This window comes from Cherax quadricarinatus, chromosome 8 (assembly GCF_038502225.1).
Source record: "Cherax quadricarinatus isolate ZL_2023a chromosome 8, ASM3850222v1, whole genome shotgun sequence".
NCBI lineage: Eukaryota > Metazoa > Arthropoda > Malacostraca > Decapoda > Parastacidae > Cherax > Cherax quadricarinatus.
Window position 1 is genome coordinate 23,882,200 of NC_091299.1, and position 26,981 is coordinate 23,909,180.

General features: G+C 44.4%; 1 protein-coding gene across 4 annotated transcripts in view; it reads left to right on the forward strand.

The window, feature by feature from the left end:
• The first annotated feature begins 4,547 nt into the window (after positions 1–4,547).
• The window catches only part of LOC128685478 (uncharacterized), a 79,539-nt gene continuing 57,105 nt past the window's right edge, over positions 4,548–26,981 (forward strand). For 3 of the 4 annotated variants that reach the window (XM_070082956.1, XM_070082957.1, XM_070082958.1), the window contains exon 1: positions 4,548–4,705. The gene's annotated coding sequence lies outside the window, so the exon portion shown is untranslated. The remainder of the gene's footprint in view (positions 4,706–26,981) is intronic. The other variant, XM_053772031.2, reaches the window with a different exon arrangement.

Below are 26,981 nucleotides of genomic sequence, written 5' to 3' on the forward strand. Positions count from 1 at the left end.
TTATAATAATAAGGTAAAAGGACCCCAATGGAAATAAGTCACTCTGTCTGACTTTTTTGGGTTATCCCAGGTTCTCTTCACATATGCTGTTATGTATGATAATTCTATGTAACTGTATTTGTGCATACCTGAATAAATTTACTTACTTACTTACTTATTACTTACTTACTTCAGGTCACTTGTTCTATCTAGGCTGGAATATTGCTGCACACTAACAGCACCTTTCAAGGCAGGTGAAATTGCTGACCTAAAAAATGTACATAGTACCTTCACGGCGCGCATAACGGAGATAAAACACCTCAATTACTGGGAGCGCTTGAGGTTCCTAAAACTGTACTCCCTGGAACGCAGGCGGGAGAGATACATGATTATATACACCTGGAAAATCCTAGAGGGACTAGTACCGAACTTTCACACGAAAATCACTCACAACGAAAGCAAAAGACTTGGCAGACGATGCAACATCCCCCCAATGAAGAGCAGGGGTGTCACTAGCACGTTGAGAGACCATACAATAAGTGTCAGGGGCCTGAGACTGTTCAACTGCCTCCCAGCATACATAAGGGGGATTACCAACAGACCCCTGGCAGTCTTAAAGCTGGCACTGGACAAGCACCTAAAGTTGGTTCCTGACCAGCCGGGCTGTGGCTCGTACGTTGGTTTGCGTGCAGCCAGCAGCAACAGCCTGGTTGATCAGGCTCTGATCCACCAGGAGGCCTGGTCACAGACCGGGCCGCGGGGGCGTTGACCCCCGGAACTCTCTCCAGGTAAACTCCAGGTAATCAGCACACGACACCAACACAACACACCAACACAACATACCGACAAAACACAACACAACACACAAACACAACACACCAACACAACACACCAGCACCACACGCCAACACAGCATGCCAACACAACATAACATCACAACACACAAGCACAAGTCACAGAACAACACACCAACGCAACATGCCAACACAACACAACGAACCAGCACAATACACCAGCACAGCACACCAACACAACACACCAACACAACATATCAGCAAAAGACACCAACACAACACACCAACACAAAACACCGACACAACACACCAGCACAACACACCAACACAACACACCAACACAACATATCAGAAAAAGACACCAACACAACACACCAACACAAAACACCGACACAACACACCAACACAACACGCCAGCACAACACACCAACACAACATACCAACACATAACATAACACACGACAAGGTGGACAAAGACAGGATGTTCCAGAGGTGGGACACAGCAACAAGGGGACACGGTTGGAAGTTGAAGACACAGATGAATCACAGGGATGTTAGGAAGTATTTCTTCAGCCACAGAGTAGTCAGGAAGTGGAATAGTTTGGGAAGCGATGTAGTGGAGGCAGAATCCATACATAGCTTTACGCAGAAGTATAATAAAGCTGACAGTTCAGGGAGAATGACCTTGTAGCGACCAGTGAAGAGGCGGGGCAAGGAGCGAGGACTCGACCCCTGCAACCTCAACTAGGTGAGTACAACTAGGTGAGTACACCAGCACAACACACCAGCATAACATACCAACACAACACAACACACCAACACAACATACCAACACAACACAACGCACCAGCACAACACACCAGCATAACATACCAACACAACACAACACACCAACACAACATACCAACACAATATGCCAACACAAAATACCAGCACAACACACCAGCACAACACACAGCACAACACACCAACACAACATACAAACACAACACAAAACACCAGCACAACACACAGCACAGCACACCAACACAACACACCAGCGCAACACACCAACATAACACACCAGCACAACATACCAACACTACACACCAACACAACACACCAACACAACACACCAACACAACACACCAACACAACATACCAACACAACACAAAACACAACACAACACACAAACGCAATATACCAACACACCACAACGCTCCAGAACAACACACCAGCACAACATACCAACACAACATGCCAACACAAAATACCAGCACAACACACCAGCACAAAACACAACACAACACACTAACACAACACACCTACACAACACAAAACTCCAGCACAATGCACACCACAACACATCACACCAACACAACACACCAACACAACACAACACACTAACACAACACACCAGCACAACACACCAATAAAACGCACCAGCACAACACACCAACATAACACACCAACACAACACACCAGCACAACACACCAACACAACACGCAAACACAACACACCAGCACAACACACCAACACAACACGCAAACACAACACATCAACACAACAAAACAACGCAACACACTCACCAAAAAAACACACCAACACAACACACCAGCACAACACACAAGCACAACACAGCAACAGAACATACCACCACAACACGCAAACACAACACACTAACACAACACACCAACACAACACACCAGCAAAACACACCAACACAACACGCAAACACAACACACCAACACAACACACCAGCACAGCACACCAGCACAACACACAAGCACAACACACCAACACAACACAGCAACACAACACACAAGCACAACACACCAACACAACACAGCAACACAACACACAAGCACAACACACCAACACAAAATACCAACACAACACACCAGCACAACACACCAGCACAACACACAAGCACGACACATCAACACAACACAGCAACACAACACACCAGCACAACACACCAGCACAACACACCAACACAACACACCAACACAACACACCAACACAACACACCAGCACAACACACTATCACAACCCTCCAGCACAACACACCAACAAAACTCACCAACACAACACACGAACACAACACCCCAACCCAGCATACCAACAAAACACAACACAATAACACAACACACCAGCACAACACACTTGCACAACACACCAGCACAGCACACCAACACAACACACGAGCACAACACACTTGCACAACACACCAGCACAGCACACCAACACAACACACCAGCACAACACACCAGCACAACATACCAACACAACACACCAACACAACACACCAACACAACACACCAACACTACACTCCAGCACAACACATCAACAAAACATACCAACACAACACACCAGCACAACACACCAGCACAACACACAAACACATCATACCAACACAACACACCAACATAACATACAAACACAACACACCAGGGCAACACATCAACACAGAACACCAACACAACACACCAGCACAACACACCAGCAAAACACACCAACACAACACACCAACACAACATACCAACACATCACACCAACATAACACACCAACACAACACACTAGCACAAGACACAAACACAACACAGCAACACAACACACCAACACGACATACCAACACAACACACCAACATAACACACCAACACAACACACTAGCACAAGACACAAACACAACACAGCAACACAACACACCAGCATAACACACCAACACAACGCACCAACACAACGCATCAACAAAACACACCAACACAACACATCAGCAAAACACACCAACACAAGACACCAACACAACACACCAGCAAAACACACCAACACAACACACCAACACAACACAACACAACACACCAGTACAGTACACCAGCACAACACAAAAACACAACACACCAAGAGAACACGTCAACACAACACACCAACACAACACACGAACACAACACACCAGTACAACACACCAGCAGAACACACCAACACAACACACCAACACAACAAACCAGCACAACAGTCCAAGACAATACACCAGCACAACACACCAACACAACACAACACAACACACCAGCATAACACACTAGCATAACACACCAGCACAACACACCAACACAACACACCAGAACAACACAACAGCACAACACACCAACACAACAAACCAGCACAATACACCAGCAAAACACACCAACACACCACATCAGCACAACACACCAAAACAACACATCAACACAACACACCAACACAACACACCAATACAAGACACAGGCACAACTCACGAACATACCGCAACACACCAGGACAACACATCAACAGAACACACCAACGCAACACACCAACACAACGCACCAACACAACACAGCAGCACAACACAGCAGCACAACACACCAATACAACACACCAACACAACACACCAATACAACACACCAGCACAACGCCCCAACACACCAGCACAACACACCAACACAACACACCAGCAGAGCACACCAACACAACATACAAACACAACACAACACACCAGCACAACACATAAACACAACACACCAACACAACACATCGACACAACACACCAACACAACATACCCGCACAATACACCAGCACAACACAGCAACACAACACACCAGCACAACACACCAACACAACACACCAGCACAACACACCAACACAACATACCAGCACAACACACCAACACAACATACCAGCACAACACAGCAACACAACACACCAGCACAACACAGCAACACTGGCAACTGTACCAGCAGTGCCGTGTATAACAAAGGGCTGCTTGGCCAGCCTCAGCTTATTTCTTGTCAAGGTTCCCAGGTAGCAACACTCCCAGGCTAGCCTGACATCCAGTCTTCACTCAGGATATGCTGCAGCTATACTGCAGCTATACTGTGTCTATACGGGATCTATACCCTCACTATACACTATCTACCCACGATGCTGAGGTAAGCACATACATACATACATAACCTACACAGTGTAGGTTACCAAGGATAGCTTACATATGTACGATAATTGTAATTATGTGTACCAGCGCCTAAATAAACCTACTAACACAAGAACGTTTTAGGTTTGGTAACCCAGGATAACCTAAGTAACCCAAGCCGTGTAGCCTATTTCCCTCTGGGAACTTCAGTACTCTTCCCCAAGATGCGACCTACCATACTCTACTAACACCCAGGTACCTTTTTAACTGCCAGGTAAGCAGGAGCAGCAGGTGTTAGCAAACATACGAGTTTTGACTGTCAACTAATTCAACAAAGTTATTGTTAACACATGCATGGGACCGCTAAACCCGTAGATCTCTTTCCGCCGCCTTGGGAAGAGAAGACAATCAGGTGAAGATAGTGGTGGAGGGTACAGTGGTGGAGGGCACAGTGGTGGAGGGTACAGTAGAGGAGGGTACAGTGAAGATACAGTGGTGGAGGGTACAGTGAAGATAGTGATGGAGGGTACAGTGATGGAGGGTACAGTGAAGATACAGTGGTGGAGGGTACAGTAGAGGAGGGTACAGTGAAGATAGTGATGGAGGGTACAGTGATGGAGGGTTCAGTGGTGGAGGGTACAGTTGTGGAGGGTAGAGTGGAGGAGGGTACAGTGAAGATACAGTGGTGGAGGGTACAGTAGAGGAGGGTACAGTGAAGATACAGTGGTGGAGGGTACAGTGAAGATAGTGATGGAGGGTACAGTGATGGAGGGTTCAGTGGTGGAGGGTACAGTTGTGGAGGGTAGAGTGGAGGAGGGTACAGTGAAGATACAGTGGTGGAGGGTACAGTGAAGATACAGTGGTGGAAGGTACAGTGAAGATACAGTGATGGAGGGTACAGCGGTGGAGGGTACAGTGAAGATACAGTTTTGGAGGGTACAGTGAAGATAAAGTGGTGGAGGGTACAGTGAAGATAAAGTGGTGGAGGGTACAGTGAAGATACAGTGGTGGAGTGTAGAGTGGAGGAGGGTACAGTGAAGATACAGTGGTGGAGGGTACAGTGAAGATACAGTGGTGGAGGGTACAGTGAAGATACAGTTGTGGAAGGTACAGCGATGGAGGGTACAGTGGTGGAGGGTACAGTTGTGGAGGGTACAGTGGAGGAGGGTACAGTGAAGATACAGTGGTGGAGGGTAGAGTGGAGGAGGGTACAGTGAAGATACAGTGGTGGAGGGTAGAGTGGAGGAGGGTACAGTGAAGATACAGTGGTGGAGGGTACAGTGAAGATACAGTGGTGGAGGGTAGAGTGGAGGAGGGTACAGTGAAGATACAGTGGTGGAGGGTACAGTGAAGATAAAGTGGTGGAGGGTACAGTGGAGGAGGGTACAGTGATGATACAGTGGTGGAGGGTACAGTGAAGATACAGTGGTGGAGGGTACAGTGGAGGAGGGTACAGTGAAGATACAGTGGTGGAGGGTACAGTGAAGATAAAGTGGTGGAGGGTACAGTGGAGGAGGGTACAGTGAAGATACAGTGGTGGAGGGTACAGTGAAGATACAGTTGTGCAAGGTACAGTGGTGGAGGGTACAGTGAAGATACAGTTGTGGAAGGTACAGTGATGGAGGGTACAGTGAAGATTCAGTGGTGGGGTACAGTGACGATACAGTTATGGAGGGTACAGTGATGGAGGGTACAGTGAAGATTCAGTGGTGGGGTACAGTGACGATACAGTTATGGAGGGTACAGTGATGGAGGGTACAGTGAAGATACAGTGGTGGAGGGTACAGTGAAGATACAGTGGTGGAGGGTACAGTGGAGGAGGGTACAGTGAAGATACAGTGGTGGAGGGTACAGTGAAGATAAAGTGGTGGAGGGTACAGTGGAGGAGGGTACAGTGAAGATACAGTGGTGGAGGGTACAGTGAAGATAAAGTGGTGGAGGGTACAGTGAAGATACAGTTGTGGAAGGTACAGTGGTGGAGGGTACAGTGAAGATTCAGTGGTGGGGTACAGTGAAGATACAGTGATGGAGGGTACAGTGATGGAGGGTACAGTGATGGAGGGTACAGTGAAGATACAGTTGTGGAAGGTACAGTGGTGGAGGGTACAGTGAAGATACAGTGGTGGGGTACAGTGAAGATACAGTGATGGAGGGTACAGTGAAGATAAAGTGGTGGAGGGTACAGTGAAGATAAAGTGGTGGAGGGTACAGTGGAGGAGGGTACAGTGAAGATACAGTATACAGTAGTGGAGGGTACAGTGAAGATACAGTGGTGGAAGGTACAGTGGTGGAGGGTACAGTGAAGATTCAGTGGTGGGGTACAGTGAAGATACAGTGATGGAGGGTACAGTGATGGAGGGTACAGTGATGGAGGGTACAGTGATGGAGGGTACAGTGATGGAGGGTACAGTGAAGATACAGTGATGGAGGGTACAGTGATGGAGGGTACAGTGAAGATACAGTGATGGAGGGTACAGTGATGGAGGGTACAATGATGGAGGGTACAGTGATGGAGGGTACAGTGATGGAGGGTACAGTGATGGAGGGTACAGTGATGGAGGGTACAGTGATGGAGGGTACAGTGATGGAGGGTACAGTGATGGAGGGTACAGTGATGGAGGGTACAGTGATGGAGGGTACAGTGATGGAGGGTACAGTGATGGAGGGTACAGTGATGGAGGGTACAGTGAAGATCTCAGTAAGTACCAGTTCCTAGTAACCAGTTCATTATTGTTTGAGTCTTGTTTTTCATTTTATTATTTTTCCTCATGTTGTCTTTGCATTATATTTTAATTTTGTTTATGCATTCTTAGAAAATATTTAAATTTCCCAGTTATCTCTCGTTGCATACAATTTAGTGATTTTATTTTATACTTTTTACATTGATTTACGGTTTTATTAGTTAATTTCTTTTTTAGCAAGAGTACAGACAGCTCATTTTGCACTTAATTCAGTCTCCAGTAATATTTTTAATTGTAAATTTCAATGTGTTTCTTTATCTTGGCCAGCAGTCCTTTACATTGAGTTGTCTTGCCTCTTGCAGTGTATCTTAGATTTTTTTTTATTACTTCTGCAGAATTAGTTGCATCTCTTCTATTTCAATTTTAGCATTTTGTATCATTTTTATTATTCGTTATATTTTTGCCTTATTTGTTCTTGTGCAACTTCTTTGCCATTATGTCTCACATACCTTCAAGTGATACTTTAGTGAATGTCGACACTCAGACCTCTCAGGCTGCTGCTGCTCCTGTCATCAGTCCTCACAGTTCCTTATGGACTGACAGACCGACCCAGACACTGAGATACTATAGTTTTACTCGTGATTCCCTTGATGCGTTACCTTTATTCAATGGCCATGTACATAGTCTTGAAGCATGGTTTACTGCCATTCGTTCTCGTGTTAATGCTCTAGTTGACGGTCCTCCTTCAGAGGAAAGTCTTATCAGACTTGCGAAAGAAGCTCTTCATCGGTCCCCTGCTGCTGTTCACGTTGTTGATCTCCTTGAAATGCGAGACTTCAGGAATCTTACTAAGTGGTCACAATATGAGGAACTGATTCGTTCTTTCCTTGTACCAGTAAAAACAGCTGATCCATATGTCGTTCTTAGGGAACTAGTGAATGCTACACCCATGACTAACGAATCGTTGAGTGCATTTGCTGTTAGATTAGACAAACTTTTATCATCATTTATCAATGCTGTCCAGTCCTCAGCTTTTGTCCCTGACGAGGATAAACCATCCACAGCATCGTTTGCTAAAATAGCAGCTTTTGGAGCAATCAAAGAACTAATGCCGCCTGCTTCCGTGTGTGCTTATGAGGCTAATCCTCCAACTGTGACGATGGAACCACTTACAGCCCTAAATCATGTACGTTCCTTGTGCCCCCAGGGTACTTTCCCATGTATCAAAAGTAATTTCACACCTATGCCTCAGTCTGCACCACCTCTTGTTTGCTCCACAGCGACAAATCGTGGTCGTCAACCATCTCAGCGATCACCAAGGACCAGTGTACAGAGTCATTATAAACCTCGTAGTATTCATAGTACATTCAGTAACCATAGTCAGCGGACTTGTTACAACTGTGGTTTCCGTGGCCATATTGCAATTAATTGTCCTTATAGTCACCCTAAGAGGCGTCGTACTGATGAGGAGTACCAGTCAGATCTTCCCTACTGTACTTATCATAGAATACATGGACATGACACATCTGAGTGCAATGCTCTCTACAACCTTCAGTACTCTAGGTCTTTCCGTGGCCGTTCCAACCGCAGAACCCGTAGAGAAAACAGACGTCGTGGTTCTCAAACTAGCCAGAACCAGGCTCATTCTTCCAATTCGGGGGAATTCGAGCGCCCCAGTCAAACCGTCCCATGGTGACAGTAGGTGATAATGAGTACACCATCCCCGTTCACAATTCCTTTGAAGCCTTAAGCAGTCTCTAGAATGACAATCCTGCTGATGATGTTGCTTCACACGTCTCTGACGTAGATGATTTTGGGGATGAAGTGGAACAAATCTTTTCTGATGACAATCCACCCTTTTGTTTGCACATAACTTCCAATGCAACCATAGGCCCTATGGTGCAAGCATCTGTTCATAATGCGCCCGTTCATTTGTTCATGGACAATACTAAACTTGTTGATCTTGTTCACTATCCTTACCCTGTTCAGGTAGAGGATGAGTTGTCACCTGACCAGTGGGTCGGTGCTATTTCTACCGGGGAGACCTCATCCACTTCACTGGATCAATCTGTTCCACCAGTTGAGGAGAAAGACTTAGCTCCCGCTGACTTCCCAGATGAAGTCAAGCGTTTGTTGACTCTGTTGAACAAACGTCGTAAAGCCATTGCCTTACCAGGTGAGAAGATGGGTATAACGAACTTATTGTCCCATCATATTCCACTTGAACCTGGTACTAGACCCATCTATATACCTGCGTACAGAATGTCTCATTCACAAGTTGCTGTCGCAGAAGAACTGATCAATCAAATGCTTGATGATGGAGTTATTGCACCTAGCAATTCACCTTGGAATGCGCCCTTGATCCTAGTACCTAAAAAGGATGGTACTTGGCACCCAGTGATTGACTTTAGGAAGTTAAATGCGAAAACTATTCCAGATCGCTTACCACTTCCTGTACTGGGTGATCTTTTACGTAACATTGGAGATAACAAAATCTTTTCAACCCTGGACTTGTTACAGGGGTTTTGGCAAGTCCCTCTTCACGAGGACAGCCAAGAGCTAACTGCATTCTCCACTCCTACAGGTCATTATCACTTCCTCTGTATGTCATTTGGATTACGATCCTCCCCTATCACGTTTTCAAGGCTCATGACTAATATCTTTAGAGGTCTCATAGGTAATGCACTTATGGTGTACTTAGATGACGTAATCGTCATGTCTAAAGACGTGGATACACACTTGAAAAGACTTGATGTAGTACTTGGTAAGCTTGAAGAAGCCAATTTAAAGATCAAACTGTCTAAATGTCAATTTTTCAGATCAGAAATCAAGTTTCTTGGTCACGTACTCACTCCTAGAGGTGTTACGACCTACCAAATTAAAGTAACTGCAGTACTAAATTTTCCAACTCCCAAAACTGCTGATGCCATAAGATCCTTTGTGGGTTTAGCAGGTTTTTATAGATCTTTCATTGCCAATTTTTCTTCCATAGCTGCTCCTCTGAGTTGCGTATTTGTCGCATCCCTTATTTTATTTAGGGTATTTTCCATATTTTGTCGAGCCTCTTGTTCTCATGAGGAATAATTCAAGTGTGCAGATTTGAAACAAGTTTCTCCAGAATTTTCCAGATATAGTTTATGATGTACATTTCTCGACTGCTTTTCAAAATGTACAGTCTGAGAAACTTCAGGAGTTTGCAGTCATTTTAATGTTTGAATATATAAGAGCCGTGAAAATTCTCTGTACAGCCCTCAGATCTGCAGTTTCGCCTGCCTTAAGTGAAGGTATCGGTGTGCAACAATATTAAAGGCTAGACTCCAGACAGAGCGAAACGTATCCTCTCTGAAGCGTGTTTTCTAATTGTTCCAGTCACGGTATTGTGACTTATTCTTCAGGAACTGCAATAGGCTTAAGAAAGATGTTTGGACCTTATGTCAAGAAAGAGCATTCCAAACTTTAAAAGAAAAGCTAACATCTGCTCCAATTTTGAAATTTCCAGATTTTTCTAAGCCCTTCTATCTGACAACTGATGCTAGTTCTATTGGCATAGGTGCCATACTAGCTCAGAAGACTGATGGCAAGTACAACGCAGTTGCATTTGCTAGCCGAGTCCTTACAAAGGCTGAACGTAATTATACAGTAACTGAGCAAGAAGCTTTAGCAATAGTATGGTCTTTAAAGCACTTCCGAGACATTATTTATCAGTACTCTGTTCATGTCTTGACAGACCATGCTCCACTGATACCTTTATTCCAGAACAAACAACCTACTGGAAGGTTAGCCAGATGGACCTTGACTATCCAAGAGTTGAATCCCACCTTTGAACACTTACCTGGCAAGTCAAATGTAGTCGCAGATGCCTTATCGCGACATGTTAGTATAGTAACTGCAGACCCTCCATTTACTGCCGAAGATGTAAAGAATGCTCAACGAGCAGATCCCATGTGGTCTGGTGTGATTCGATTCCTGCTCCAGGAAGATCTTATTCTGACTGTGAAGCCACCAGCACCCATCAGTGACTTTGTCATGAACCAAGAATTACTGTATTGAACAGCCGAGTTGGGTACTCCTAGCAGAAGAGTATACCAGTTAGTAATTCCACAGTCACTAGTGAATGTAGCCTTACAGCTAGTTCATGATGTACCAGGTGTTGCGCACCCTGGTATGGATCGTTCAGTAAAACAAGCCAGATTGAAATACTTTTAGCCTCATATGGCAACTGATATTTCTGAGTATGTTAAGAAATGTAGTGTCTGCATGCAACATAAAGGTAATGCTAATGATCCTAATCCAATCCAAGTGTATCCAACTACTAGCGAACCGTGGGAAAGAGTTGCGCTAGATTTGTTAACTAATTTCCAATGTTCCCTCCAGGGCAACAAACATCTGTGTGTTATGGTAGACCATTTCACCAGATATTGTGAGTTAGTTCCTATTGCAGATAAGACTGCAGAGACAGTAGCTAAAGCGTTTAAAGAATGCATTACCTGCAGGCATACCACCCCTAAGTCCCTAGTAACAGATAATGGTGGTGAATTCTGTAATGAGATTCTTGAAAATTTGTGTACCTTGTACAAGATCTCTAAATCCACCATTGTTCCTCATCATCCTGCCAGCAATGGGTTAGCAGAATGAACCAATAAGAAAGCACTTGATGTCTTGAGAGCCACTATCAATCCCAACAGTGAAACTTGGGATGAAGTTATACCTGATGTGCAGTGTGCTATAATGTGACAGACTCTGACAATCCTCCTGATCCTGTACTCTCTACCTCTGATACTCAGTCAGACGATCAACCTGAATGTCGTTATTCCCTACGTACACGACAGGTATTGAGAAATCCTCAAGTATCATTTGTAACTACCAATTCAGATTCGTCTCAAATACAGCATGAGTTAGCCAGTGCAACAGAGTTTGATCCTCCCAGAGATGACACCCATTCTGCATATGTCAATCTTACCCTAGCAGAGTTGGGGTTAAATGTAAATAACCTGTATAGATGAATAATTACAGTATCAACTTATCAGTATTCAAGATTTTTTTTGTGTGTTCACGTTCTCTCCGAATTCTGAGAGTTAACAGTCTAGATTTGAGTGCACTGAATCTGCCTTTCTGTTAAACACTTCTTTCTTTGTATATATTTCTTCCTCAGAATCCGTAGATCACATGAATACAGATCGATCGATCAAATTTTTTTTATCACCTCTATTGTGTAATCCCAACGTTGAGTTTCATTCGATGAGTTGTGCTATATTATAGGTTGTATTGCATTACAGTTTCAGTTACGTATGCTTCCATTCCAATATTCTACTTATGTATGTTATAATGTTCAATTGTTGTGTACTTTGACATTGTATAGAATCAGCCCAAGCCATACACCTGCCGTCTCTAGTTTGTATTAGTTGTATGTTGGGACGACATACGTTAGCGTCGCCGAGCTCTCAGTAGTAGTACCAGTTCCTAGTAACCAGTTACCAGTAACCAGTGTACCAGTAGATGACTCACTACCAACCGTCTGTGTGAATCACTGATTGTTATTCATATTGCTGCTGACCATAGCATGATTTCAAACACTGCTCACCCTGTAGGCACTGGTGGGTCAGTCTAAGATAGGGAGCAGAGAGAGGCAGGTCGGCTGATGGTGCTTCCCATACTTCCCGTTATACATTATATATTATACGTACTACCAGCCTACGTGAGCATTTTTACCCCATCCACGTTATCGAACCCACATGACAAAGATACAGTGATGGAGGGTACAGTGGTGGAGGGTACAGTGGTGGAGGGTACAGTGGTGGAGGGTACAGTGAAGATACAGTGATGGAGGGTACAGTGGTGGAGGGTAAAGTGGTGGAGGGTACACTGGTGGAGGGTACATTGGTGGAGAGTACAGTTGTGGAGGGTGCAGTGAAGATACAGTGGTGGAGGGCACAGTGGTGGAGGGTACAGTGGTGGAAGGTATAGTGGTGGAGAGTACAGTGGTGGAGGGTATGGTAAAGATACAGTGGTGGAGAGTACAGTGAAGATAAAGTGGTGGAGGGCACAGTGAAGATACAGTGGTGGAGGGAACAGTGAAGATACAGTGGTGGAGGGTACAGTGAAGATATAGTATCATGTGGGAGTTCGATACGTGGATTAGGGTAGAAATACTCACGTAGGCTGTTATTACGTATAATCGTAGATATGTGGAGAGAACCCGCAGCCGTTACCTGTCTCCTTGGTTACACTCGTAAAACTGACTAGCCGGCTGGCCAGTACCCCGTAGTGGGTCTTTTGAAAATAGTGTCAGCTCAGCACAGACCGTGACTCAAGACGGTTGGTCGTTGAGTCAACGGACAGGTTACTGGTAACTGGTTACTGGTAACTGGTTACTACTACTGGAGTGTATAGGTGGTTGGCGATCTTGCTTCTTAGAACTCTCTCAAAGATTTTTATGATATGCGATGTTAGTGCTATCGGTCTGTAGTTCTTTGCAATTGCTTTACTGCCACCTTTGTGGCGTAGGACTATGTCTGTTGTTTTTAGTGTGTGCGGGATAACCCCTGTGTCCATGCTCCCTCTCCATAAAATGCTGAAGGCACATGATAGGGGCTTCTTGCAATTCTTGATGAACACGGAGCTCCACGAGTCTGGGCCTGAAGCAGAGTGCATGGGTATGTCATTAACTGCCTCTTCAAAGTCTTGTGGAGTTAGAACAATATCTGAGATTTTTGGGATGACCAAATTTTGGGTTTTGTTCATTAATAATTCATTTGGATTATCGACCGTTAGTCTGGGCAGGGGCTCGCTGAACACTGAGTCATACTGGGACTTCAGTATCTCACTCATTTCTCGGCTGTCATCTGTGTATGTCCCATCCCGCCTTAGCAAGGGATGGGACATACATACATACATCCAATGCTGGATGTTGTTTTTCCCTTAGATTTGACATAAGAGAAGATTTTTTTTCAATTTCCTTTATGACTTTCAGTTCTTCCTGTGATTCTGGTCTCCTATAAGATTCCGTCAGCTTAAGTTCGATATTTGCAATTTCATTGACTTGTGCCTCCCTTCGTATTTCAGATATATTGACCCCACTCATCAGCTCTGACTCTTCGCCTTCGTTGGTATAGGGAACGTCTCTCTCTTTCTAGTTTACATCTTCTCTTTCTTTTTCTTAATGGAATGTGTCTTGAACAGATCTCAAGAACCACAGAATTAATTTTTTCAAGGCAAATGTTCGGATCCGTGTTGTTTAGGATATCTTCCCAGCTTGTTTCATTTAGGACATGGTTTACTTGATCCCCTTGTTTGTTTTTGTTATTGAAATGGAATTTCATGAAGAGACCTTCATGACTGTTCACATTTTGCTGGTCCAGGGCCCTGTGCATATATGTCTGTACCTCTATTATGTTGTGATCTGAGTGTATTGTCTTTGATACAGTTATATTATGTATCAGATCGTCATTGTTAGTGAAGATGAGGTCCAGCGTATTATCTAGTCTTGTAGGCTCTAATATTTGCTGGTTTAAGGTGAATTTGGTGCAGAGATTTAATAGTTCGTGTGTGTGTGTATTTTCATCTGAGCTGCCTCCCGGGGTGATCTCTGCTAAAACATTGTTTGCTATAATCCTCCATTTTAGGTGGGAGATTTTCCAGACAGTGGTCAGTTTTCTCAAGCTGCTCCTGGAATTGCTGGGAAGTTACATCTGGAGGCTTGTATACTACGACAATGACAAGGTTTTGGTTTTCAGTCTTTACTGCCAAAACTTCAGCTACATCATACAACTTACAGGCCAACCCCCCTTGTTGCCTGTTTTGTCTGTCGCATCAAAATAGGTTATAACCTGGGATCCATATTTCGTTGTCATAATGATCCTTTATGTGGGTCTCTGTGAATGTTGTAAATATTGCATTTGACTCTGTGAGCAGTCCCTTGATGTAAGGACTTTTGTTGTTTCTTGATGGCTTTAGACCCTGCATGTTTGCAAAGGCAAATGTCATTGTATTGGTGGAATTTAGGGGGTTTTAATGTCCATGCCTCTGCTCCAGAAGTGTTTTTAGGTGGTGTAGGATTATTGTCATTTCTTGCCAGTCTTTTTTCCCTCCTGACCCTAAAAAACCTCTGTCCCTGGAGAGGTTATGGCCCCTCTCTTTTGTTTCCACATAGTCTGACTGGCCTGTGTCTTCTAGTCCCCTTCAGATGATGTCCCTGGCAGTATGCATTGTAGCATTTTCTTTCATGGATTGATGAGTGACACATTTCTGAGTGAAAAAAGTTACAAGAGGGGAAGTTGCACTCTCCTGTTGTCATGTGGGTGCAAAATTTTTTGGGGATGGTCAAAGGTGCATGTCCCACCTGTTTTACCAAATACACCGTGCCTGCAGATACCCAAGGCATAGTATTTACATAGATTGTAATTCTGTTTGCTAGGACTTATTGTAGCTGCGTTCGCTGCTGGTGCATTTATTTTTTCTGTTTCCTCCCTATCTTTCACCCCTGTATGGACATCAGTGCTTCCACCAGGTTTTGCTGGTAGTGTGTCGACACTATTCCCTGAGGCATCATCCCATTTTGATCCATCTCCAACAGTATCTCTATTTTGAACCTCTGTGAACTGAATAACGTTGTCTTCACTGTCCTCCAGGACAACACTTGTACCCTCACGAACACTGTCTTCTAAGACATCACTAGGACCCTCTGGAGCACTTTCCTCCAGGACAACACTAGCACCCTCGGCACTTCCCTCCCGGACAGCACTAGCACCCTCAGGCGCACTGTCCAAGACAGCCCCGTCCCTATCACCCATCATATTTTCCCAGCTGTCATACCATGCTGACATGTCTTTCAAGAAGGATGTTTTATTGGTGTTCTTGTCTTTTAATATAGATGTCATTTCCTCATACAGGTGTATCTCGGTTGGACAGACCCAAAAACATTTCTCCGAGTTTATGTCAAGTGTGGTCACGGGTTTAAAATCCCTGCATATACCATGGGACCATTGACCACAGAGATGGCAAGCAATCCAGGCCTGTTTTCGCCCCTTACGCTTTCTGCAGACTACACAGATCTTCATGGTGGTGGTCATCTTACAATACTTGACAAGTCTCTTAGCTAGCTAGTTTATAATTCCCCGACGTATTTAATTTTTTGTAACAGTTCTTCCGATTTGGCTTTATTTCCAAAGAAATCGTTTGAATCCGCCCGAATCCAGCGAATCTGGACAAATCCAGTTAGTGGATCACTGTATATCTTTTATTAATAATCACTTTAAAAGTTGATCTGAGTACCTGTATTGTAACTATTTGTTGTAGTTACTGTTGAGTGTTTGATAATGGTATATGGTGACTACCACCCACACCATGGGTATGTGGTGACTACCACCCACACCATGGGTATGTGGTGACTACCACCCAAACCATGGGTATGAGCTGTGTACTAAAGATTAGTAATAACAATAATAATAATAATAATAATAATAATAATAATAATAATAATAATAATAATTGATGAGTGGGTGGGAATTTTAGGAAGGTAGTGTAGCATTGTTAGTGGTGTGGATGAACAACTGTCAACCAGACAAAGATAGCGAGGATAATGAGCAGCTAATTGCGCTGAGACTCTCCTTGCGCAAATAACAACTTTGTGAAGTATTAGAGGAATGTCTGAGAGTATTGAGACAGTCTGCCCTGGACCCAGACGTGCTTAACAAGCCGAGTTGTGAGTCACACAACAACTGCCCTGGACCCAGACGTGCTTAACAAGCCGAGTTGTGAGTCACACAACAACTATGTTGATGTTATGAACCAGTCTAGAACTTTACTGCAACTTCATCTCATAGTATGCTGTTGTATGTTCCCGTCCTGCTGTAGTATACTGTTGTATGTTCCCGTCCTGCTGTAGTATACTGTTGTATGTTCCCGTCCTGCTGCAGTATACTGTTGTATGTTCCCGTCCTGCTGCAGTATACTGTTGTATGTTCCAGTCCTGCTGTAGTATACTGTTGTATGTTCCCGTCCTGCTGTAGTATACTGTTGTATGTTCCCGTCCTGCTGCAGTATACTGTTGTATGTTCCCGTCCTGCTGTAGTATACTGTTGTATGTTCCCGTCCTGCTGTAGTATACTGTTGTATGTTCCAGTCCTGCTGTAGTGTACTGTTGTATGTTCCCGTCCTGCTGTAGTATACTGTTGTATGTTCCCGTCCTGCTGTAGAATACTGTTGTATGTTCCAGTCCTGCTGTAGTGTACTGTTGTATGTTCCCGTCCTGCTGTAGTATACTGTTGTATGTTCCCGTCCTGCTGTAGTATACTGTTGTATGTTCCAGTCATGCTGTAGTGTACTGTTGTATGTTCCCGTCCTGCTGTAGTATACTGTTGTATGTTCCAGTCCTGCTCTAGTATACTGTTGTATGTTCCCGTCCTGCTGTAGTATACTGTTGTATGTTCCCGTCCTCTCATAGTATACTGTTGCATATTCCCGTCCTGTTGAAGTATACTGTTGTATGTATACTGTATACTGTAGTATACTGTTGTATATTTCCGTCCAGCTGTAGAATACTGTTGTATGTTCCCGTCCTGTTGTAGTATACTGTTGTATGTCCCCGTCCTGTAATAGTATACTGCTGTATGTTCCCGTCCTGTTGCAGTATACTGTTGTATGTTTCCGTCCTGTCATAGTATACTGTTGTATGTTCCCGTCCTGTCATAGTATACTGTTGCATGTCCCCGTCCTGTAATAGTATACTATTGTATATTCCCGTCCTGTTGTAGTATACTGTTGTATGTTCCCGTCCTGTCATAGTATACTGTTGCATGTCCCCGTCCTGTAATAGTATACTGTTGTATATTTCCCGTCCTGTCATAGTATACTGTTGCATGTCCCCGTCCTGTAATAGTATACTGTTGTATATTTCCGGTCCTGTTGTAGTATACTTTTGTGTTATCCCGTCCTGTTGCAGTATACTGTTGTATGCTCCCGTCCTGTTGTAGTATACTGTTGTATGTTCCCGTCCTGTCATAATATACTGTTGTATGTCCCCGTCCTGTCATAGTATACTATTGTATATTCCCGTCCTGTTGTAGTATACTGTTGTATGTTCCCGTCCTGTCATAGTATACTGTTGCATGTCCCCGTCCTGTAATAGTATACTGTTGTATATTTCCGTCCAGCTGTAGTATACTGTTGTATGTTCCCGTCCTGTTGCAGTATACTGTTGTATGTCCCCGTCCTGTCATAGTATACTATTGTATATTCCCGTCCTGTTGTAGTATACTGTTGTATGTTCCCGTCCTGTCATAGTATACTGTTGTATGTCCCCGTCCTGTAATAGTATACTGTTGTATGTTCCCGTCCTGCTGCAGTATACTGTTGTATGTTCCCGTCCTGTCATAGTATACTGTTGTATGTTCCCGTCCTGTCATAGTATACTGTTGTATATTTCCGTCCAGCTGTAGAATACTGTTGTATGTTCCCGTCCTGTTGTAGTATACTGTTGTATGTTCCCGTCCTGTTGCAGTATACTGTTGTATGTCCCCGTCCTGTAATAGTATACTGCTGTATGTTCCCGTCCTGTTGCAGTATACTGTTGTATGTTTCCGTCCTGTCATAGTATACTGTTGTATGTTCCCGTCCTGTTGTAGTACACTGTTGTATGTTCCCGTCCTGTCATAGTATACTGTTGTATATTCCCGTCCTGTTGTAGTACACTGTTGTATGTTCCCGTCCTGTCATAGTATACTGTTGTATATTCCCGTCCTGTAATAGTATACTGTTGTATGTTCCCGTCCTGTTGCAGTATACTGTTGTTTGTTCCCGTTCTGTTGTAGAATACTGTTGTATGTTCCCGTCCTGTTGCAGTATACTGTTGTATGTGCCCGTCCTGTCATAGTATACTGTTGTATATTCCCGTCCTGTTGCAGTATACTGTTGTATGTTCCCATCCTGTCATAGTATACTGTTGTATGTTCCCGTCCTGTCATAGTATACTGTTGTATATTTCCGTCCAGCTGTAGTATACTGTTGTATGTTCCCGTCCTGCTGCAGTATACTGTTGTATGTTCCCGTCCTGTCATAGTATACTGTTGTATGTTTCCGTCTTGTTGTAGTATACTGTTGTATGTTCCCGTCCTGTTGTGGTATACTGTTGTATGTTCCCTCCCTGTCATAGTATACTGTTGTATGTTCCCGTCCTGTCATAGTATACTGTTGTATATTCCCGTCCTGTCATAGTATACTGTTGTATATTTCCGTCCAGCTGTAGTATACTGTTGTATGTTCCCGTCCTGCTGCAGTATACTGTTGTATGTTCCCGTCCTGTCATAGTATACTGTTGTATGTTTCCGTCTTGTTGTAGTATACTGTTGTATGTTCCCGTCCTGTTGTGGTATACTGTTGTATGTTCCCACCCTGTCATAGTATACTGTTGTATGTTCCCGTCCTGTCATAGTATACTGTTGTATATTCCCGTCCTGTTGCAGTATACTGTTGTATGTTCCCGTCCTGTCATAGTATACTGTTGTATGTTCCCGTCCTGTCATAGTATACGGTTGTATATTCCCGTCTTGTTGTAGTATACTGTTGTATGTTCCCGTCCTGTTGCAGTATACGGTTGTATGTTCCCGTCCTGTCATAGTATACTGTTGTATGTTCCCGCCCTGTCATAGTATACTGTTGTATGTTTCCGTCTTGTTGTAGTATACTGTTGTATGTTCCCGTCCTGTTGCAGTATACTGTTGTATGTTCCCGTCCTGTCATAGTATACTGTTGTATGTTCCCGTCCTGTCATAGTATACTGTTGTATGTTCCCGTCCTGTCATAGTATACTGTTCTATATTCCCGTCCTGTCATAGTATACTGTTGTATGTTCCCGTCCTGTCATAGTATGTTGTATGTTCCCGTCCTGTCATAGTATACTGTTGTATGTTCCCGTCCTGTCATCGTATACTGATGTATGTTCACGTCCTGTCATAGTATACTGTTGTATATTCCCGTCCTGTCATAGTATACTGTTGTATGTTCCTGTCCTGTCATAGTATACTGTTGTATATTCCCGTCCTGTCATAGTATACTGTTGAATGTTCCCGTCCTGTTGCAGTATACTGTTTTATGTTCCCGTCCTGTTGCAGTATACTGTTGTATGTTCCCGTCCTGTCATAGTATATACTGTTGTATGTTCCCGTCCTGTCATAGTATACTGTTGTATGTTTCCGTCCTGTTGTAGTATACTGTTGTATGTTCCCGTCCTGTCATAGTATACTGTTGTATGTTCCCGTCCTGTCATAGTATACTGTTGTATGTTCCCGTCCTGTTGTAGTATACTGTTGTATGTTTCAGTCCTGTCATAGTATACTGTTGTATGTTCCCGTCCAGTTGTAGTATACTGTTGTATTTTCCCGTCCTGTCATAGTATACTGATGTATGTTCCCGTCTTGTCATAGTATACTGTTGTATGTTCCCGTCTTATCATAGTATACTGTTGTATGCTCACGTCCTGTCATAGTATACTGTTGTATGCTCCCGTCCTGTCATAGTATACTGTTGTATGTTCCCGTCCTGTTGTACTATACTGTTGTATGTTCCCGTCCGGTCATAGTATACCGTTGTATATTCCCGTCCTGTCATAGTATACTGTTGTATGCTCCCGTCCTGTCATAGTATACTGTTGTATGTTCCAGTCCTGTTGTATTATACTGTTGTATGTTCCCGTCCTGTTGTACTATACTGTTGTATGTTCCCGTCCTGTCATAGTATACTGTTGTATGTTCCCGTCCTGTCGTAGTATACTGTTGTATGTTCCCCTCTTGTCATAGTATACTGTTGTATGTTCCCGTCCTGTTGTACTATACTGTTGTATGTTCCCGTCCTGTCATAGTATACCGTTGTATATTCCCGTCCTGTCATAGTATACTGTTGTATGTTCCCGTCCTGTCATAGTATACCGTTGTATGTTCCCGTCCTGTCGTAGTATACTGTTGTATGTTCCCCTCTTGTCATAGTATATTGTTGTATGTTCCCGTCCTGTCATAGTATACCGTTGTATGTTCCCGTCCTGTCATAGTATACTGTTGTATGTTCCCGTCCTGTCATAGTATACTGTTGTATGTTCCCGTCCTGTTGTATTATACTGTTGTATGTTCCCGTCCTGTCATAGTATACTGTTGTATGTTCCCGTCCTGTTGTATTATACTGTTGTATGTTTCCGTCCTGTCATAGTATACTGTTGTATGCCCCGGTCTTCTCATAGTATACTGTTGTATGTTCCCCTCCTGTCATAGTATACCGTTGTATGTTCCCGTCCTGTTATAGTACAGTATACCGTTATATGTTCCCGTCCTGTCACAGTATACTGTTGTATGTTCCCGTCCTGTCATAGTATGCTGTTGCATGTTCCCGTCCAGTCACACCATACTGTTGTATGTTCCCGTCCTGTACTCACCTAATTGTACTCACCTAATTGTGGTTGCAGGGGTCGAGACTCAGCTCCTGGCCCCGCCTCTTCACTGATCGCTACTGGATCCTCTCTCTCTCTGCTTCCTGAGCTTTGTCATACCTCTTCTTAAAACTATGTATGGTTCCTGCCTCCACTACTTCACTTGCTAGGCTATTCCACTTGCTGACAACTCTATGACTGAAGAAATACTTCCTAACGTCCCTGTGACTCGTCTGAGTCTTCAGCTTCCAGTTGTGACCCCTTGTCCCTGTGTCCCCTCTCTGGAACATCCTATCTCTGTCCACCTTATCTATTCCCCGCAGTATCTTGTATGTCGTTATCATGTCTCCCCTGACCCTTCTGTCCTCCAGTGTCGTCAGTCCGATTTCCCTTAACCTTTCCTCGTACGACATTCCCTTGAGCTCTGGGACTAGCCTTGTTGCAAACCTTTGTACTTTCTCTAACTTCTTGACGTGCTTGACCAGGTGTGGGTTCCAGACTGGTGCTGCATACTCCAGTATGGGCCTAACATACACAGTGTACAGTGTCTTGAACGATTCCTTATTGAGGTATCGGAACGCTATTCTCAGGTTTGCCAGGCGCCCGTATGCTGCAGCGGTTATATGGTTGATGTGTGCCTCCGGTGATGTACTCGGTGTTATGGTCACCCCAAGGTCTTTCTCCCTGAGTGAGGTCTGTAGTCTTTGTCCACCTAGCCTATATTCTGTCTGCGGTCTTCTTTGCCCCTCCCCAATCTTCATGACTTTGCATTTGGCTGGATTGAATTCGAGGAGCCAGTTACTGGACCACATGTCCAGCCTCTCCAGGTCTCTTTGCAGTCCTGCCTCATCCTCGTCCGATTTAATTCTTCTCATCAACTTCACGTCATCTGCGAACAGGGACACTTCAGAGTCTATTCCTTCCATCATGTCGTTCACATATATCAAAAATAGCACTGGTCCTAGAACTGACCCCTGTGGGACCCCGCTCGTAACAGGCGCCCACTGTGATACCTCTTCACGTACCATGACTCGTTGCTGCCTCCCTGTCAGGTATTCCCTTATCCATTGCAGTGCCCTTCCTTTTATGTGTGCCTGATCCTCCAGCTTCTGCACTAATCTCTTGTGGGGAACTGTGTCAAAGGCCTTCCTGCAGTCTAGGAAAACGCAATCTACCCAACCCTCTCTCTCGTGTCTTACTTCTGTTACCTTGTCATAAAACTCCAGGAGGTTTGTGATACAAGATTTGCCTTCCATGAACCCATGCTGGTTTTCATTTATAATCTTGTTCCTTTCCAGGTGTTCGACCACTCTCCTCCTGATAATCTTCTCCATGACTTTGCACACAATACATGTCAGAGACACAGGTCTGTAGTTTAGTGCCTCGTTTCTGTTTCCTTTCTTAAATATGGGGACTACATTAGCTGTCTTCCATTTCTCAGGTAGTTGCCCAGTTTCAAGGGATGTGTTGAAGATTGTGGTTAGAGGCACACACAGCATCTCTGCTCCTTCTCTAAGGACCCATGGGGAGATGTTGTCCGGTCCCATCGCCTTTGAGGTGTCAAGGTCACTTAAGAGCTTCTTCACCTCCTCCTCAGTTGTTCGTATGTCATCCAACACTTGTTGGTATATTCCCTCTTGATGTTCCCTTCTGTGCTGTCTTCCCACAGCCCTTCCTGTCTCTACTGTAAAAACTTCCTTAAATCTCCTGTTCAGCTCCTCACATACCTCCTGATCATTTCTTGTGAGTTCTCCACCTTCTGTCCTTAATCTGATCACCTGGTCTTTGACTGTTGTCTTCCTCCTGATGTGGCTATACAACAGTTTCGGGTCAGTCTTGATTCTCGATGCTATGTCATTTTCATACTGTCGCTGGGCCTCCCTCCTTACCTGTGCGTACTCATTCCTGGCTCTGCGACTGATCTCCCTATTTTCGTGTGTTCTCTGCCTTCTGTACTTTTTCCATTCTCTATTGCACTTTGTTTTTGCCTCCTTACACCGTCGGGTAAACCAGGGGCTTGTTCTGGTCTTCCCGTTGTTACTGTTGCCCTTGGGAATGAACCTTTCCACTGCCTCCTTGCATTTTGTTGCTACATATTCCATCATTTCATTTACTGGCTTTCCTGCCAGTTCTCTGTCCCACTGGACCTCCCGCATGAAGTTCTTCAACCCTATGTAGTCCCCTCTTTTATAGTCAGGCTTTTCCCATTCTACTCCTGTTATTCTCTCCACTTGCAGCTCTACTATGTATTCAAAGCACAGAACCACGTGGTCGCTAGCTCCTAGGGGACTCTCATACTTGATATCCTCAATGTCTGAGCTGCCCAGGGTGAACACAAGGTCCAATCTTGCTGGTTCATCCTCCCCTCTCACTCTGGTAGTGTCCTTAACATGTTGGTGCATGAGGTTTTCCAGCACCACGTCCAACATCCTGGCTCTCCATGTTTCGGGACCCCCATGTGGCTCCAGGTTTTCCCAGTCAATCTCCCTGTCATAGTATACTGTTGTATGTTCCCGTGCTGTCATAGTATACTGTTGTATGTTCCCGTCCTGTCATAGTATACCGTTGTATGTTCCCGTCCTGTCATAGTATACTGTTGTATGTTCCCGTCCTGTCATAGTATACCGTTGTATGTTCCCGTCCTGTCATAGTATACCGTTGTATGTTCCCGTCCGGTCATAGTATACTGTTGTATGTTCCCGTCCCGTCATAGTATGCTGTTGTATGTTCCCGTCCTGTCATAGTATGCTGTTGTATGTTCCCGTCCTGTCATAGTATACTGTTGTATGTTCCCGTCCTGTCATAGTATACCGTTGTATGTTCCCGTCCTGTCATAGTATACTGTTGTATGTTCCCGTCCTGTCATAGTATGCTGTTGTACGTTCCCGTCCTGTCATAGTATGCTGTTGTATGTTCCCGTCCTGTCATAGTATACTGTTGTATGTTCCCGTCCTGTCATAGTATGCTGTTGTATGTTCCCGTCCTGTCATAGTATGCTGTTGTATGTTCCCGTCCTGTCATAGTATACTGTTGTATGTTCCCGTCCTGTCATAGTATACCGTTGTATGTTCCCGTCCTGTCATAGTATACTGTTGTATGTTCCCGTCCTGTCATAGTATGCTGTTGTATGTTCCCATCCTGTCATAGTATACTGTTGTATGTTCCCGTCGTGTCATATTAAACTGTTGTATGTCTCTCTCCTGTCATAGTAAACTGCTATATGTTCCCGTCCTGTCATAGTATACTCTTGTATGTTCCCGTCCTGTCATATTAAACTGTTGTATGTCTCTCTCCTGTCATAGTAAACTGCTATATGTTCCCGTCCTGTCATAGTATACTCTTGTATGTTCCCGTCCTGTCATAATATACCGTTGTATGTCTCTGTCCTGTCACAGATTCGATAAGTTTTACTCTACAAACCTGGAAAATAGATGAGACAACCGTGCAATGCAAAGATAAGTGAGATTAATATTTCAGTTGTTCTGACGGTACAGTTCTTGTAATCTATGGTACTGTTCTTGTAATCTATGGTACAGTTCTTGTAATCTATGGTACAGTTCTTGTAATCTATGGTACAATTCTTGTAATCTACGGTACAGTCCTTGTAATCTACGGTAAAGGCCTTGTAATCTACGGTACAGTCCTTGTAATCTACGGTACAGTCTCGTAATCTACGGTACAGCTTGTAATCTACTGTTCAGTCCTTGTAATCTACGGTACAGTCTTGTAATCTACGGTACAGTCTTGTAATCTACGGTACAGCTTGTAATCTACGGTACAGCTTGTAATCTACGGTACAGCTTGTAATCTACGGTACAGCTTGTAATCTACGGTACAGCTTGCAATCTACGGTACAGCTTGTAATCTACGGTACAGCTTGTAATCTACGGTACAGCTTGTAATCTACGGTACAGTCCTTGTAACCTCCGGTGAAGAAATAATGTTAGTCAAGTCACTGTTTCCTGATGTAGCTATTAGTCGAATGATGATCAGCCATGTAGAGTGTTTGGTCATACGACCGAGGCATTCCACCGGCTCACTGGTATACACAAAGAGTATCATGAGATGTTTTAAGATCGGAGAGAAAAACACTCTAAGAAGAGACTGAATGTTGTTTAACGACTTGGATGGGGAGAACAAATATGACCTGACAACGACATTCAAAATACTAAGAGGAACTCAGAGTGATGATAGCAGCTCCCGGTCCCTGAAAATAGTGCCTTCTTTGGTAAACTTGTGACTACCACCCACACCATGGGTATGTAGTGACTACCACCCACACCATGGGTATGTAGTGACTACCACCCACACCATGGGTATGTAGTGACTACCACCCACACCATGGGTATGTAGTGACTAACACCCACACCATGGGTATGTAGTGACTACCACCCACACCATGGGTATGTAGTGACTAGCACCCACACCATGAGTATGTAGTGACTACCACCCACACCATGGGTATGTAGTGACTACCACCCACACCATGGGTATGTAGTGACTACCACCCACACCATGAGTATGTAGTGACTACCACCCACACCATGGGTATGTAGTGACTACCACCCACACCACTGGTATGTAGTGACTAGCACCCACACCACTGGTATGTAGTGACTAGCACCCACACCATGGGTATGTAGTGACTACCACCCACACCATGGGTATGTAGTGACTACCACCCACACCATGGGTATGTAGTGACTACCACCCACACCATGAGTATGTAGTGACTACCACCCACACCATGAGTATGTAGTGACTACCACCCACACCATGGGTATGTAGTGACTACCACCCACACCATGAGTATGTAGTGACTACCACCCACACCACTGGTATGTAGTGACTAGCACCCACACCATGGGTATGTAGTGACTACCACCCACACCATGGGTATGTAGTGACTACCACCCACACCATGAGTATGTAGTGACTACCACCCACACCACTGGTATGAAGTGACTAGCACCCACATCATGGGTATGTAGTGACTACCACCCACACCATGGGTATGTAGTGACTACCACCCACACCATGGGTATGTAGTGACTACCACCCACACCATGAGTATGTAGTGACTACCAGCAACACCATGGGTATGTAGTGACTACCACCCACACCATGGGTATGTAGTGACTACCACCCACACCATGGGTATGTAGTGACTACCAGCAACACCATGGGTATGTAGTGACTACCAC